General features: G+C 34.1%; 2 pseudogenes across 1 annotated transcript; one reads left to right on the top strand and one right to left on the bottom strand.

Annotated features, from left to right (window-relative positions):
* Positions 1-9,207: 9,207 nt before the first annotated feature.
* LOC143582170 (protein trichome birefringence-like 34) lies at positions 9,208-11,099 on the bottom strand (annotated as a pseudogene). Its single transcript, XR_013143939.1, has 5 exons — positions 10,639-11,099; positions 10,389-10,563; positions 9,998-10,194; positions 9,713-9,880; positions 9,208-9,617 (listed from the first exon to the last, which is right to left on the bottom strand). The product of XR_013143939.1 is annotated as a protein trichome birefringence-like 34 (transcript).
* Positions 11,100-15,038: 3,939 nt separating this feature from the next.
* On the top strand, positions 15,039-17,124 carry LOC143582163 (protein trichome birefringence-like 34 pseudogene; annotated as a pseudogene).
* The last annotated feature ends 1,226 nt before the right edge of the window (positions 17,125-18,350 follow it).

Here is an 18,350-nt window from a genome sequence, read left to right as displayed (position 1 = left end):
ACAATGGGTCGTTTTCAGGCATCCGTGGAATAAGGCGAAGGGAACAAGAGCGAGGGATCTGATACAGATAAATTAACATGCTAAATATATAAATAACTAAATAACTAGATTAATTATTATCACTTTATAGTTTTTGAATAATAATAATAATAATAATAATAATTATTATTATTGACTTTTGAAATATATAACCAAGTAAACACGTAGCAGGTTATATTATGGAGCAAGTCAATCTCCCTAACAACTCTCATAACTCATAAGAGCATTCTCATCCAACCCCTCATACTATGTGAGGGGTGTTTTTATAATTTAAAGAGTGATTTACGGTGTTGTGAGTGAAGAGTTTTTATATTTTAGAAAAAGTAGTTATTTTTCTGTATATTTGAAAAGTTACTGTTCATCCCCTATAATTTTTTAATATATTTTGAAAGTGGTTGTGAGTGAAGGAAAGGGAAAAGGTAATGATAAAATGTATAAAAAATATTATTTAATTGAAATGAAGAGAGAAAATAAAGTGAGTTTTAGGGGGTGTTTGGTACAGAGAAAAAGAATGGGAAGAAATGGAAATAGAAATGGGAGAGAAATGGAATTGGAGAGAAATAGAAATGGGTGGAGAATTGACAATCATTTCCTTTGTTTGGTACAATAGAGAAATGGGTGGAGAAACGGGAGCAGAGACGTGATTAGGGTTCCGCCTCGGCATCATCATGGTGGAGAAATGGTGGCTCAGAGACGCATCGCAACACCGCGAATGGAGTAGAGCGTCATCATCATCGCCGCGCAACATCAACACCGCGATTTAGGGTTCCGCCTCGCAACACCGCCTCGCGATTTAGGGTTTCGTTTTGGCTCAGAGACGCGAACGGACGTGGCTGCGGCGTCGGCCGCCGTGCCGGACGTCGGCATCATCATCACCATCGCCGGTCGGAGCATCATCATCATCATACGCGAACGGAGTAGAGCAGAGACGCGATTTAGAAGCAGAGAGAATTCCATTTCTCTTCCAAATGGAGAGAATTGGATTTCTCTACTTTTTGCCTACACCCAATTCTCAGAGAAAACCAATTCTCCGCCCAATTCTCCGCCTAATTCTCCCAAACAAAAGAAACCTAATTCTCCACCCTCAAATCTCTCTACCAAACACCCCCTTAGTGTAATTTTTGGTTTGAAGATAGGGAATGGGATGAGAATGCTCTAAGTTGTTTTCTTTTAATTTCTGTATGGGCGTCCTCTCTATTAATTAAATATAAATAATAAAAAAATGTGAATAATGTAACAGTGAGCAGTTGATTAAATATAAAGTATGGACATTAATTGAGTTGTTTTTCCTCTTTATGAGAGGTTGCTAAGCTAACTAATAAATAAAATAATAAACACACACTTTTGAGTCTTGAGAACTGACAAGTTGCTAAACTAAATACACACGTTGAGTTTACAATTATAATCACTAAATTATGAAAATGATAATCACATAATCATCAGGAGCCACGAGCCAGAGATTTTAATTTTTTTTTATAGCAATGAGTTAACAATCATGGTTTCATAGTCCCATACAGGTATTTCTATGGAAAATTTTCTAGATTGAATTAAACCAAACCAGGTCGGGTGGTTGAGTAACAGGCAAAATGAAATAGATAATTTGGTATGCATGAATAACTGAAGAAATGAAATAGATAATTTTGAGAGAACAAGGATAAAAAAGGTGAAGGAACGGAAAAAAGAAGGGAGTGTTATGAATCCACCGACGAATTGTGCAAGTTGTATGACACCTTTTTCACAATTGTCTAAATTATGGTCACATGAACACTCCAAGTAAAAATATAATAATTTGAGTTTGTCGGCAATTTCACATTTACGTAGTATAAATAATACTACAATGTAAATGAAATATCATCCCCAGTACACATTCTCATCTTTTCCTTTTATCCTCTTGTTTCTTTGTTCAAATATTACTTCAATAATATTGTTGTAATTAAGGCTAATATTATAACACGTTATCAGCACGAGCCGCTTATATCCTAACCAAGAAAGGTAATAGACACAAAGGTATCTACATAAGCATCATAAACACTTCTTTAATTATGTACATTAGATATATATCTATGCATATACATATACTAACTAATATACTGAGTAATAGCAATAATGTGTATAAACATTGTTATTAAAATTTGATAACTATTCTAACTTTTATTTATATATGCACACTAATATCTCATTTAGAAGTTAAATTTATTTACACTAACAATTCTATTCTTATTATTGTGCATACTAATTATATATATTTTATAAAATAAACTGTATTTAATATCTTATTTATTATCTTACTTTAAAATAATTAATATTATATATTATATATATACACACACACAAACGGTAATGTTACCGTTATAAACGGTAATATAACCGTTGTAAAAGGTTATAAATTTTCACTATAAATAACCAATCATTAACCCCATTTCATTTACAACAAACATTCTTCTTATTAAATTTATCCAAGATAAAATTCTCAAAATGATTCACCCGGTTTTGCTGTTGGTCATTGTAATGCTTATACTACTTCTCATTCTAATTTTTAATCTCCCATCTGAAGATTTCGGCATTTTCTTTTTCTTTTATATGTTTATAGCTCTACAATGTATTGTATCTCATTGTTGATTGATATATATGGTTTCTAATATTTATCTTATTATTTGCTCTATTATGTTTAGCAACAAAATGTCAAATATAGCAAAACTCGAATTCCCTGCACTCAACATTTCTGGAGAAAATTATATGTCTTGGACAGCAAATGTCAAAAGACATTTAAAATCTATGGATGTGTTAGACACAATCCGAACACAATGATTGCTCTGACCAGGATAAAGCAAGAGCTGATGTTTTCATCCATAAACATATTGATGAATTACTACAGCATGAGTATTTTAATTATGATAACCCATATATGATATGAGAAGATTTGAAAAGCAGATTCGGTCATCTAAAGGAAGTTTTACTTCCTACTTCTAGAGATGAATGGAACAGTCTTAGGTTCCAAGATTTTAAGAGGGTAAATGATTACACCTCTGCTTTATACCGAATTTGTTCAAAGCTAGAATTTTGTGGGTATCCCGTAACAGAGGAAGAAAAGTTAGAGAAAACTTTCTCCACGTTTCATGCATCAAATATAAATTTGCAAACACATTATCGTTTGCAGAATTTTAGGAGACACTCTGATCTAAATGCATTACTCCTTGTAGCAGAGAAAAATAATGAGTTATTGATGAAAAATCATCAATCTCGTCCCACGGGTTCATTAGCAATACCAGAAGCACATGTTGCTCACAAAAGTTCTCATAAAAATTCTGATCATAAATGGGAACAAAGTCGAGGACGAGGCCGTGGACGTGGACGTGGTCATTTTGACAAAAGGCATTTTAATGATCGTAAGCATCCATTCAAATGGAACAATAACTCTTACGGTCGTGGTCGTAACCAGAGAGCCAATAATTATCATGTCCCACACAATACCAATTCCAACCACCAAAATAAATGGAATGAAGCTGGTAGGTCCGAAAACAATGGCACTTCATGTTTTAGATGTGGAAGTACAAACCACTGGGCAAAGGCTTGTCGCACAGCTCCACATCTGTGTGAACTGTACCAAGCCTCTCTAAAAGGAAAAGAGAAAGAAGTGAACCATGTTGATAACTTTAATAATATCAATGCTGAGCTGAGCGTTGAAGACTTTGGGGTAGAACTTTGAAACAAAGTTGCTTGACTACTATAATTAGATGCAGTTATTAAGTGTGTTCTCATTATCTTTAATTATGTAGTTTCTCTTTCATGTACTACTTGTGTTTCAATTAAATAAAGTTCTTATTAAAATATCATATGTCTTCGTTATACACTTATTTTTTTTCTTAATATTTTTCAAGATTTAAAATGAAAATCACCGGAGCACAAGATCAAACAAATGAAGAAGATATATGTATAGCGGATAGTGGAGCCACGCATACTATACTTAGATCTAAAAAATATTTTTATAAACTGAAACCAACAAAAGGGATCATCAATACAATATCAGGTCCTACAAACTTGATAGAAGGAGTGGGAAAGACTAATTTAGCATTACCAAATGGTACAAAGCTCAAAATAGAAAATGCTTTATTTTCCCCAAAATCAACAAGAAATTTGTTGAGTTTCAGAAACATATATCATAATGGATATGATACTCAGTTAAGGACTGTTAGTAATGAAAAATATTTGCATATCATAAGCAAAGATCAAATATTGGAAAAATTGCCGATGCTCCATTCTGGTTGCATTATACATATATAAATGTGCCTCAAGCACATATGGCAGTCAAAGAAAATTGTTGCGATTCTGGTATCATAAACTTATGGCATGACAGATTAGGCCATCCAGGATCCACAATGATGAAAAGGATCATTGAAAATACACATGGGCATCCACTGAAAGGTCAAAAGATCCACAAAATAGATAAAATGCCTCAATGTACATCTTGTTCTCTTGGAAAATTAATTACAAGGCCTTCGCCATTAAAAGTCGATAAAGAAACACCAATGTTTCTTTAAAGAATTCAAGGTGACATATGTGGACCATTTCATCCACCATGTGGACCATTTAGATACTTCATGGTCTTAATAGACGCATCCAGCAGATGGTCTAATATCTCTTTATTATCGACTCGTAATGTTGCTTTTGCAAAATTTCTTGCTCAAATTATCAAATTACGTGCACATTTTCCGGATTATACCATTAAAAGAATAAGGCTTGATAATGCGGGAGAATTTACATCACATGCTTTTGATGATTATTGCATGTCTGTGGGGATTGTTGTAGAACACCCTGTTGCTCATGTACACACACAAAATGGCTTAGCCGAGTCGTTGATCAAACGCCTACAGCTAATAGCTAGACCATTAATAATGAGGACAAAACTCCCTCTTTCTATTTGGGGTCATGCAATTATGCATGCTGGATCATTAATCCGCGTGAGACCAAGTGCAAATCATAAATACTCTCCCACACAACTTGTTTCTGGAAATGAGCCAAATATCTCTCATCTTAGAATTTTTGGTTGTGCTGTGTATGTTCCTATTGCACCACCACAACGCACAAAAATGGGTCCCCAAAGAAGGTTGGGAATATATGTTGGATATGAAACATCTTCCATCATAAGATACCTTGAACCTTTAACAGGTGATGTATTTACAGCACGTTTTGCTGATTGTCATTTTAACGAGACAATGTTCCCGACATTAGGGGGAGAAATGAAAAAGCAAGAAAGAGATATATCATGGTGTGTGCCATCATTGTTACACCTAGACCCAAGATCAAAACAAAGTGAGACAGAGGTTCAAAAAATAATACATCTACAAGAAATTGCAAATCAGTTACCTGATGCATTTACTGATATAAACAGGGTCACTAAATCTCATATACCAGCTGCTAATGCTCCAGCTCGAGTTGAGATTCCAAGCAAGCAAAACCATAATAATGCACCTATTGAATCTCAAAAACGTTTAAAACGTGGAAGGCCAATCGGTTCAAAGGATAAAAATCCTTGAAAAAGAAAGGGTTCTGAGAAGGATACTGACCCTAATGAATGAATGATTGACAAAACCTTCCCTCAGGAAAGAATAAATGATATAACATTCCCTCAGGAAAGAATAAATGATATAACATTTCCTCAGGAAGAAATAAATGATTCCAATAAAGAATTGTCAATAAACCATGGTAAATCACATATAATGTGGGATCGAGATGAAATGGAAAATATTGATGATATATTTTCTTATTCTGTGGCAAGCGATATCATGGAAGAAAATGATGACCCTGAACCAAAATCTGTAGATGATTGTAAAAATCGACAAGATTGGAACAAATGGAAAGATGCTATGCAAGCTGAATTAAACTCACTAAACAATCGAAAGGTTTTTGGACCTATTGTCATTACACCAAAGTCAATGAAACCTGTAGGATATAAATGGGTTTTTGTGAGAAAACGAAATGAGAAAAATGAAGTTACAAGATATAAAGCAAGACTTGTAGCTCAAGGTTTTTCTCAGAGGCCAGGAATTGACTATGAAGAAACGTATTCTCCTGTCATGGATGCTATTACGTTTAGATATTTAATCAGCTTAGCAGTCTCTAAAAATTTAGAGATGCGCCTTATGGATGTTGTCACAGCTTGCTTGTATGGATCACTAGATAGTAACATCTATATGAAAATTCCCGAAGGATTTAAACTCCCCGATGCAATAAGCTCAAAGCCTAAGGAAATGTATTCCATCAAATTACAAAGATCCTTGTATGGACTGAAACAATCTGGAAGGATGTGGTACAATCGTTTGAGTGATTATTTGATAAGCAAAGGATACACAAATAATCTTATTTGTCCATGTGTCTTCATCAAGAAGACAACATCAGGATATGTGATCATAGCTGTGTATGTTGACGATCTAAATTTAATTGGGACACAAAAAGAAATTAATGAAGCAATTGCTCTTTTAAAGAAAGAATTCGAAATGAAAGATCTTGGAAAAACCAAATATTGTCTTGGTTTACAAATTGAGCATATGCATAATGGGATACTTGTGCATCAGTCAACTTATACTGAGAAACTCTTAAAACGTTTCAATATGGACAAAGCAAATCCTTTAAGCACACCGATGGTTGTTAGATCACTCAATGTTGACAATGATCCATTTCGTCCTTGCGAAGATAATGAAAAGATTCTTGGTCCCGAAGTACCATACCTCAGTGCAATTGGAGCACTTATGTATCTTACTAACTGTACAAGACCTGACATTTCTTTTGCAGTTAATTTATTGGCATGATTCAGTTCATCCCCTACTAAAAGACATTGGAATGGCATTAAACATATTTTTCGGTATTTAAAAGGAACTGTTGATTTAGGTTTATTTTATCCTAACGATTCAAAAGAAGGGTTAGTTGGTTATGCAGATGCAGGTTATTTATCTGATCCCCATAAAGCAAAATCTCAAACTGGATATGTATTTAAGAATGGAGGAACTGCGATTTCATGGCGTTCTCAGAAACAAACACTCATTGCAACATCTTCAACTCATGCTGAAGTCATTGCATTGCATGAAGCTTCAAGAGAATGTGTATGGTTAAGATCTATGTCACGACACATATTGATTTCTTGTGGACTAGAGAAAGATCGAATTCCAACTCCTATCTATGAAGATAATGCAGCTTGTGTTTCGCAAATGAAGGAAGGATATATCAAAAGTGACAGAACAAAGCATATACCACCAAGATACTTTGAGTATACTCGAGACCTTATTAAAGACAATCAGGTTGAAATGAGATATGTCCAGTCCAGCAACAACTCAGCTGATCTTTTCACAAAAGCACTTCCCACAGCAACATTCAGGAAACATGTTCATGATATTGGCATGCGCCATGTACGAACAATGTAACGACCTGCAATTTGAGGGGGAGCTATATACTGCACTCTTTTTCCCTTAGCTAAAGTTTTTTTTTTCCCATTGGGTTTTCTTTTAGTAAGGTTTTTAATGAAGCAGTACTTCAAGACCCCGAAGTTTTGAAAAGGTGTCATCCAAGGGGGAGTGTTATGAATCCACCGACGAATTGTGCAAGTTGTATGACACCCTTTTCACAATTGTCTAAATTATGGTCACATGAACACTCCAAGTAAAAATATAATAATTTGAGTTTGTCGGCAATTTCACATTTACGTAGTATAAATAATACTACAATGTAAATGAAATATCATCCCCAGTACACATTCTCATCTTTTCCTTTTATCCTCTTGTTTCTTTGTTCAAATATTACTTCAATAATATTATTGTAATTAAGGCTAATATTATAACAAGGAGAGACTTGTAGACTTGTAGTTTGTGCATCTAAAATACATTATATTCACTTGGTTGGTTTTGTGTGATCTTGGGCCCACTTGTTGCACTTTGGGCTTAGTTTTTGCCTTCTAAGTGTACTTTAGTTTTGGGCCAAAATGGAGGTTGCATCTACAGTTATACCTCTATTATTATTTAACATCGTTTTGGACCACGACCACCGTTGAGAAGGAGACCCACTAATCCATTACTGTGGTTTGTAGCAGAAGTGCACAAACCAGGTATTTTGTAGGAACAGGTTCCAGACATACTTGACGAAAGGCAAAACCAGGTCGGGTAGGAACCGGTTCGGGGTATAGTCGCGCATTTGACCGGGTATTTTGAGTTTTTTTCGGGTAGGGTCGGGTCGGGTTGGTTCTAGGTACAGGTCTGAGGAGAAACCAAGTCATACCCACAGGTAAGGTATGGACAGGAAACGATTCTGGGTCAGGCCCGGAACAAGGTATTTTGTGCATCTCTAGTTTGTTGGAAACTTCCTTTAGTCAGGTTTTCAAACCTTAGACCTCAAATATCCAAAGTCTTAACCTTCACCATAATGTAATTAGGCGAGAACGTCAATTGCATACTACTATGACATAATTGACTACCACCATTTCTTAATGACCTCCTCAATTCAATTAGTTAGGGATGAGCTTGGTGATGCTCCTGAAAATCTTGATCCCGATTTTTTCAAAAACTTGGTACTGGTATTATACGCAAAAAAAAAAAAAAAGAAAAAAAAACTGATTTTCCAAAAACTTGATGAAATGTTTGTTTCGGTACCGGATACTGGTACCGATTCGATAGCACTACCCGGTATAGTTTGCTCATCCTTAACCTTAGTACTTTTTTTAGTTCTTATAATGTTCTCTTTTGAACGTATTTATAAATTATAATACCTTTTTAAATAATTTCATATACATAAGATAATTTAAAAACTTGTATTTTCCATAGGTATTATTTTTTCATGATTTCCAAGCAAGGGCGAAAGAAGGAGCACGTTTAGGGTGCAATCAAGGCCTTATGCATGGCGTCACTTCTTATCTACGTTTTCCGATAGTCGATGATAAATAAATAAATAACACATGATCGAATCACAAGATATAAGTCATTTAACGTAAGGTTTCATAAATGCATAATATAAATAACAAATCATAAATACTCGTGTGTTCACTTAGAACTTTTCAGCTAATTAAAATTAAAGGCACTAACCTATAATTAATACATAAATATCAACAAAATAAAACATGCTTGAAACGTTCTATAATGGCAATAACCTAAAAGAATCATGAATCACACTAGATCACTTTGCGCCATTTTGTCAAGTCAATGATCGAAAAGACTATTTTGGTAGTTTTCCCTTTTATTGGCTAGCCGTTTATGTTGCTGGAAACATGTAAGCTAAGAGAAGTTCATTCCAAACATCAGGAACCCCGGGAAGACACCAATGTGTACAATCAGAAGCACGTTGTGGGTTCGCTTTTTGTTCATCGGTTAAGGGACGCCATAGTCTCCGATGGACCGTAGGGTGTGCATCTTTTCTATACTGTTAGTTGTGTTATGTTTATCAGTTGCACATTCACCCCCTTGGCATTCAATTTGCTCAATGACGACTCCAATATTCTTAGCATTTTCGGATCTGTTCCACTTTCCCAGAACCCGTCAATCGTCACCGGGTCTTTCTCTTTGTAACAAGTTGTTTGCTTCTTGCCTCCCCAATCTTTAGCACTACAAATTATAAAAAGTTAACAATTGACATATTAAAAGTTAAAACAACCAAAAGTGAATAAAAAAATTAAGGGTTTTTGTTTTTTGTTCGGTACTTTGAATGTGTTGCTGTAAGGCCCATGAAGAACATCTTGGTCTTTGCAGGATCAATATTGTTATGTACCCATTTAGACCATGTTTCCAAAACCATCTTATATGCTCGAACGTTATCAATCTCATCGTACACTTGATTCGGACCGCCCAACAATGATCCCGGACCCTTCCTAATTTGGGAACAAGAAGAGACCTAAACTTGTTACATTGGCAAAACATATAAGGAAACTATTCTCTATAGTCTAAACCACTTACAAGTTGAAAAATAAAATGTTACTTGAACTTACAAGAGCTTAATTATAGGCAATCTCCACCAAAGATAGGTATTAAAGACGAGTATATCCGCATCAACCCAATGCCTAGCATGTTTCTCTATGGATTTGACTCGAATAGTTCGATGATCAAGGCGATGGTTTGATGGATCATCACCGTTAGATTCAACCAGCATCGGAGCCCAATAATAATCAACCGATATATTGTACTCCTGTAATGTTTTATTCAATTGTCACTTTCATCACTCAAGCAACACATACTTGTAAACACAAACACTGTTCTATATATTAATATATAACAATTCAAGAGCAAAATTTATATATTTGATTTATAGAAGTTTACACTTTTACGTCCGCGTGCAAAAATATAAATATTTATGGGAATGCAATGAAATGTAGGACTTACATTGGACCTAAAGGTGTACAAGGTACGATTGAGCTCCTGGCCAAGCTTCTTTTCCCCTGGAATTGATGAATAGAGCATGCACATCATCGAATCCCATTGGTTTCGGTTTACCGAATCACCAATGAACAATAGCCTTTTACCTTTAAGTCTCTCCACAATTGCTTTACCATCAAATCTATTCATTCAAAAGAAATGTAATATTAGACACTACTAAGAGTTTGTTAATTTGTTGGTTCATAATATTAGATACCTTGGGAAGTCACAACCATGAGGTTGCCATCTCCATCTTTGATACTTAGAATCCTTTCTGCCATAAGTTTGGCAAGCTAAATCACCATGTAAAAACGGACACTCGTGTTCTTTGTACAAAGGGTAATGACTCTTGTTATCGTAAACCCATTTTCCGGAGAACAAATCACAAGTTTCCGTTAAGGATGGTGGTGCAATTTTAAGCCTTCTTTGATGTTCAAAAACTTGTTCACCTTTATCAGCATTCGTGTCTGTGTCTGGATTTGATTGATCTGTAGTTATAGTTGTAGTGGTAGTGGTAGTGGTGGTAGTCAGAGTAACCTTAATGTTGTCACTCACTGCTTCAAGATTATAGTTGCTATAAAAGCTTAAAGTTGCTAATCCTCCAAGGAAGAACATGATTATGCTACAATGGAACATGGTCCTCATGTCCCATACCATTGAAGATTGCTTCTTCACCATCTCTCTCTCCCACACACACACACAAAGAGATTAGAGGGAGAGAGACTACAATTTTGAGTGAGAGATACCAATAACTTTAACTCTATTTATGGTTAATTATCCTTGTGCACAAGGAATTAAAAGGCTTAACTATTTTCTACGCATGCTTGGAGTTCACTTAATTAATATCATTTTGATTTCACAATAAACTGTTTTATGATGGATATATAAAGGTGGGAAATGATATACTTTTATCATCAATATACTACTATCGAGCCGGGCACATGCACCAATCAGCCGGTGTCCCTGATGATTGAGTGCTATGTGCTATGTGCTATGTGCTATGTGGTGGCGTTGATAGCCGAAAGACAATGGCACATGCACCAATCAGCCGGTGTCCCTGATGATTGAGTGCTATGTGCCTTATGTCCAAGGCTTGATGCAAAACTACTATCGAGCCGGGGGTCTCACCGGAAGCAGCCTCTCTATCCCTATGGGATAGAGGTAAGACTGTCTACATCTTACCCTCCTCAGACCCTACCATAGCATTGCTATTGGTGGGATATACTGAGTACGATGATGATGATGATTATCATCAATATACTAAAATATATACAGAGGTTTTCTTTTTAAGTTATATTTAAGGGCATAAACTAACTTTGGAGGATTTTTTTTAAACTTTTATTTGAATTGTTGTAGTAGGAAAATATATAGTTACCATGCATGGCTTAATGATAATTCCTTAATTAAAGCCCTTTTTCCTACATGTTAGGTTATGTAACACTTTGTATGGGTCATATATACATTATGTCAGAATTCAATGCTTATTTACAATTGATGAAAAACAATTAATTAATCTTACAATTTGTCAAAAACACGGTACAAAATATTATTTATTTCTTCTTTTATAAAACCCTTGATCTTTAAATATTTCTTAAGCCCCCGATCGATTCTTTGCGGATAATCTTGAAAACCTAACCTAACGTGCAAGAAAACAATAAAACAAAAGCACATCTAAACGAAACAGTCAATGGGGATAACAAAAAGATATTCATCATAAGTTATAAGCTTTTAACATTTAACATATCTTATCAATTCACACTTGTAGCATATCAATTCTATACATATCAATTTGTACTTTGATCACTCGCATAAACTTGTTAATTGAAATAACTCAAAATCGAAGTTATTAACCAATACTTAAAAATATAGAATTAATAAACTATGTCATAAGGTATTTTCTCTTATGGGTATGACACACACGTCTCCAATAATTCGGTAATAAAATAATTTAGTAAGTAGTATGATCAATCCGTATGTCTCAGCTCACTCACGTTTCTCATGAACGAAAATGATAAACGCGTAAATAAGCAAAATAGTCAAACGTGTCAAAGCACATAATTAAATCCAATACCAAAATCGTCCATCGCATTTGGGTCCGAAAACATATTATGTCAATTCAAAAGATTCAAAAACACTCAGAAAGTTTATGGTTCATGCAATCAATTAACAATTCTTCGAAGATCAATGGCTCATATTAATAAATAAATGATTTGAAACCAAAAGTTCTTATCAATCAATAAACGATTCATACTATAAGATTAACACATAAATTGCCAATACGATAATAATAACAATAATAGGCTATCCGTACCTTTCATGTTAGACACAAACTTGATTACGGAATTCCGTGTTTTAAAAAATTGATGTAGCAAAACAGTGGCGACTCTAGGGTGTGTGTTTTGGCCACAAAGTATGGTTTGCGGTGGTCAAAAAAATTCAACAGAATCGTAGAAATCATATTTACTAATTATTTAGTCATTTTTGTTTCTTAAATTAGATATTTCCAAATTCATTATAATATGAATTTAATACATTAACATTTCCCATTCTACGTGTAATTTTTTTTTAAATCCTTAGCTGTTAACATATCTTTACGGTATTTTAAAATTTCACAAATGATGTATAATTATTAATAATAAAAATTTAAAAAATTCGGGGATTACAGGTTAAGCATTGGTAATTAACATATTTATGAAACTTTTGTAGGCCAACCTTCACAAAATGAAATAAAAATATTTTCCACTATAATTCAGATTACAATACAAGAAAATAAACATTAGAAAACTGGAATCTGTGCTATTACGAAACTGAAGATACAGAACAAAACAGACGAAACCAAACAAATTAAGAAAACAGATAAGAAGAAAACGATGGTTGAGAATTTGTGTTTGACAGAGGTCACTTAAAACAGATTTCGGGCTACCCAGGTAAATCCGTTTGTCTCCCAGTATACAACAGCCACAATAGGAAGTACTGTCGGGATTAGCCTAGCACCCGAACTATACCCGCTACAAGAGCGTGTGAAAACGAGAAGCCTGGAAATTCTTCGGGTTGAGAGTTTGTTTGCATGAACGGATTTGTTTAAGTGTATTTTGATTCAGGATCCTATGGAAGTTTATATAGAGGAGCCATGTCTCAACTAAAGGATTTGAGTTAATTCATCATATGACTTAAAAGCTGAACTCAGTGCAATGCTTATGAGACTTGAATGGCTTAATTAATCAATTGCAACTGATGAAACTGAAAGGTCACAGGCACCAACAAAAATGCTTAGGCGGCCCTCATGAGGTGATGCGAGCGTGCGAAATGCAAACGCAAATGCAAAATGCAAAGTGCGCCATCAAAACACCATATTACGCACCTCGCTTCCTTGCCTCTCTTGGTCCCGGGTCCATAGTTAAGTGTTATCTTGTGGAAGTAGTACTAGGATGGGTGATCTCGTGAGAAGTCTTCGTCGGGTCAACAAAAAACAATTCCATGAGTTTCTAGATGGGCCATCTATCGATGACAAAATAGACAATATTGGTGGTGTGAGAGGGGATTAGATCTGACGGTGTGGGGATAGCAACCCCAACTTAGTTATGCCTTTTTAAGAAGTATGGTAAATACACGAACTTAACGTAATATGATCCGATTTATGTTCTAAAACTTAATTGTTCAATATAAAACCTAATGGAGCCATTTTTATTGAATATTTACCGTATTAAATCATTCTTTACAAAAATCAAAGTTTAGATGATCATGTGTAACTCGTTTAAACCTTAGAATCAATCAAGATAGTGTTGTGAATTGTCTATCATCATACTTAATGAATCTCACCAATAGCAAAGCTACGGTAGGGTATGAGAATGATAAGATGTAGACAACCTTATCCCTACCTTCTAAGAATACATAGACTGGTTCCGGTAAGACCCACAACTCGACAATAGTTTTGTATCAAGCCTTGGATATAAGGCACATAACACTCAACCATCGGGATATTGACCGACTGATGAATGCACCCTTTTCTTTCGGCTATCAACGCTACCACATGATACACGATTCACCTTCCGTCACTCTTAACGAGATTCCTTATAAACTAATACTATAATTATGTAAATATGAATTATATTTCTGAGCTGTAAAATAGTTATAATACGTACAGGTTGGATATAAAGATATATTATGGTCATATAAGGTGGCGGACCGAGCACGTACTCTTCTATCTCCAAGTTATCTTTGGATCTCACGTGGCATTTATTTTAGTCGATGAATCGACCGTTAAGCAAAGGAATCGAGTATATACATTGGATCCTGTGTAAAGTCAGAGATCCACTCTACAAAGTTTCATTTTTAGTCTTGCAGTTCAAAATTTAATAAAATTGACACAAAACTTCTTCAAAATGCAAAAAAAAAAAATGCATACTTTTTTCCCCCCTGAATGTGAAATTTGTAAGCACGTTTTTTTATTTAATATTATATTCGTATGCATAATTTGTGTGATTAATAAAATTATATACTTTTATTATTATAAAAAAAATAGTAACATATATGATCAATTTTATCGAGTTATGGACTTATGATACGTTATGATTATTGTTGTTTTTGAGCATATTTAAAAACGTGATAACTGTCAAAATGTCTGTGCTCATTTTAGCGAAATCAACAAAAGCTAATTTATACCGCTATCCTGTACCGGAAGATAGAATCATTATAAAGGATTCACTAAAAAGGTTTGTCAATGCATGTATTCTTGCCTCTTAGTGGAAGATCCCGGTTTCTAACCCAAGCAAAGAGTGTGAATTTATATAGGGGTACTTTTGGGAGTGTGTATCAGGAGTATTGCAACTTTATCGTTATAAAAAGTCGTTTCGAAGCTCTTGTAAGTTTAGGATAAAGGAGGTGTTAATTAGATGTTTGTTTCAATATTTAACAAATCAACAGGTTAATTAGGTCTTTGTTTGTTGATTTACTAGAAAGAGTGGTGGATTGATGGATGATACTAACCAAGAGTATGAAGAAGTTGATAGTCTTCAGGCCTACAAGATGGGTCTCGAAGCATGGTCTAACTGGATACATACCAACATCGATCCTTTGAAAACCAAATTGTTTTTCATGGGTGCTACAGCAACTCATCCTAGGTAAGAAACAACAATTGTCCGCAAACAACAAAGTTAACAATACCAATCTATCAAAAATAATCTTAACATGAGAACGTAGAAAACAATACCAATCTATCAAAAATGAGAACGTAGGAAATAATGTCAACTACAATACCAATTTACATAAGCAATCCTAATAATAACAACAAAAAAAATCAAAATTAGCAATAAAATAATAACAACAAATACTTATAGCAGCATAAGAAAAAACCTAATAATAACAATACATTGGTTCTCACTGTTTTTATGTTAAGAATGCTTTGTATTTGATAGTGAAACTAGAAAAATAACATGTGTTTATTGGATATTTTTGAAAGTTGTTTGGTTTCCATGTTAGTGTAGCGAACCCTTGCCAAATCTGATAATGTAGCGAACACAAGATATGTAAAAATTTATTTATTTTTTCTTTTACAATATAATTTTAGTACATATAATTTAATATTTGAATAATTGAAAGGAAACAAAATAAATATTTACATATCTTGAAGCAAATCATCTTCTAAGCCTTATTAAGTTGGGATAATCTTCAAAATAAGCAAGTGGACCTCAAGAAACTTCAAAATAAGGAAGGAGTCTATTTTCTAGCGTGTAGGCGACCATGGCATTTACTTGGGTTAGCTTCAAAGGAGCCTATAGGCAACAAACAGCCTTACCTTCAAGCATGTAGGCACCGTCTTGACCTTATCGTTTTGTGTAGTCTACTCTATAGCCTATGTGTGACCCATGTTACTTTATGGTGGTGCGCTATTCATGAGATTCTTGTTCCAAACATGTTGTTTCGGATACGCAAGCCGGCCCACGCTAGACCGTCCCAGGCTCATCACGTGAGAGGTAAATCAGCCTCACTCAGCGGAAAGACGATTGGTGCTTAGGATCATTTTCGAATCCACGATCTCTAGGTTATTTTCCAAGTCTTACGCCCCTTAACCAATTGAACTACATGGCGAGGACTATTCATTTAAGTGTTAGGCTTAATGGTGCCTAGTGAAGCATAAAGGGGGATATGTCACTTTCTCATTAGATCATGTGCCTAGTTTTGAAATTTTGAATTCAAATGCCTATGTTAAAGTTATCAATGGTTAACTTGCATATTAGAAGACTTTCCATATTAGCTTCTAAACAATCTTAAAAGAATACTTACTTTTGTGACAATTAGGGTAAGAAGTTGGACAATAAATTATTTAGGATAACAATAGTAATATGCTTTTTGGTTTTGTAGGGCTGAAGAATGGGGAGGCATGAATCGGAACTGCTATGGAGAGACGGAACCTGTGATGGACGACAACTTTTCGGGAAGTGGAACAGACTTGAAAATGTTGAGTATATTGGAGACATCCTTGAGCAAACTGAAAGCCGCAGGGGCGAATGTACAGATCATAAATGTAACCCAACTAACACAACGCCGAAAAGATGCACACACTACAATTTACAGGAAACGTTGGCGTCCCTTAACCGATCAACAAATAAAGAACCCACAACTTGTTTCAGATTGTTCGCACTGGTGTGTTCCTGGGGTTCCTGATATTTGGAATGAACTTCTATTGGCTTATATTTTGCTTTAGCAACCAAGCGACAAGTACATTTTCTGTAGCTAATATTTGTGTAGTATTGTATTCAAGTAATTCACGTTGTCAGTTTCATGAATGCACGCAGTTATTTACTTTGTGTTTAGTTGTTTCTAGTTATGTCAATTAAAGTAACTTATGCTATAGATAATGGTCCTGTAGTTACTAGTAATGGTGTTTGTGTGTATTTATATTTGTTTTTATCATGGGTCATGGATCTTTTATACGTCTTATATAGTCTTTATATAGAGTTTGTTGGTATTGAATTAATGAAAGTTGCTAAGTTCTGCCATTTATGTGTGTACTGTGTTAGAAAATCTTGTGTAAAATATTGTGTGTGAGTATGACACTTTTATTGGTGACTCAATGCTTTTTTGGTTGCCACGTAGATTTAAAAGAAAATATAAAATTGATTTATTTTTGCAATCTCTCACAACCTAAGTTGATGTCAAAACCAAGATTGACATGTAATATATAGTTTGATTTTTGTTTGATAATTTATAACATTTAGCATTTTCAAAAAAATATAAGAACTCAATATCGTTCAGTTCTTCTTTTAGAAAATTCCGATATGCATTTTATTAAAAAAACGGAGCTTAAGAAAACTTTTTTTTTAATATGGTTAACATTATTGGTTCGTAAACTTACTATTTAATATTATACATACATACATACATACATATATATATACATACATATATACATATATATATATGATCCCCTATATAGGATTAGGTTCATTTCAGAAGTAATTCTTATGACGAGAAATGCGAGAAGTGATCTCAACCATTAGATTATTAATCAATGGTTGAAACATTATTGCATTTATTGTAATTAATAAAATTTAAAAGACATTAAAATAAATAAGAAAAGGGTAGTTTAGGTAGAATAAAATAATTCATCATTTAATTTATTTTATCTATCCCTAAGTAAAAGCTAAAAGCATAAATATCACTAATTTATGATTTGTAAGTTACAATTTATTTATTTCATTATATGTTAGTATAAGATTTAATTTTGTTCTTTTTTCATCAATTAAGAGTTTTTAATTTATAAGATTTAAGCAAAATAGTATCTTCATCTTTGATTACTCATTTGTAAAAAAAATAAAAATAGTTTGAAGATGTGTAAGATGGAAAAAAAACTATGTACGAATAAATTGAAAATGTGTAGGAAAAAAATAAGATGTGTATGAGAAAATTAAAGATGTGTAAGGAAAAAAA

The sequence above is a fragment of the Bidens hawaiensis genome, unplaced genomic scaffold (assembly GCF_021521415.1).
Source record: "Bidens hawaiensis isolate Kalapana, Puna unplaced genomic scaffold, B.hawaiensis_p1.1 tig00031475_1, whole genome shotgun sequence".
In the NCBI taxonomy this organism is placed as follows: Eukaryota; Viridiplantae; Streptophyta; class Magnoliopsida; order Asterales; family Asteraceae; genus Bidens; species Bidens hawaiensis.
This window is presented reverse-complemented; position numbering and strand designations above follow the sequence as displayed.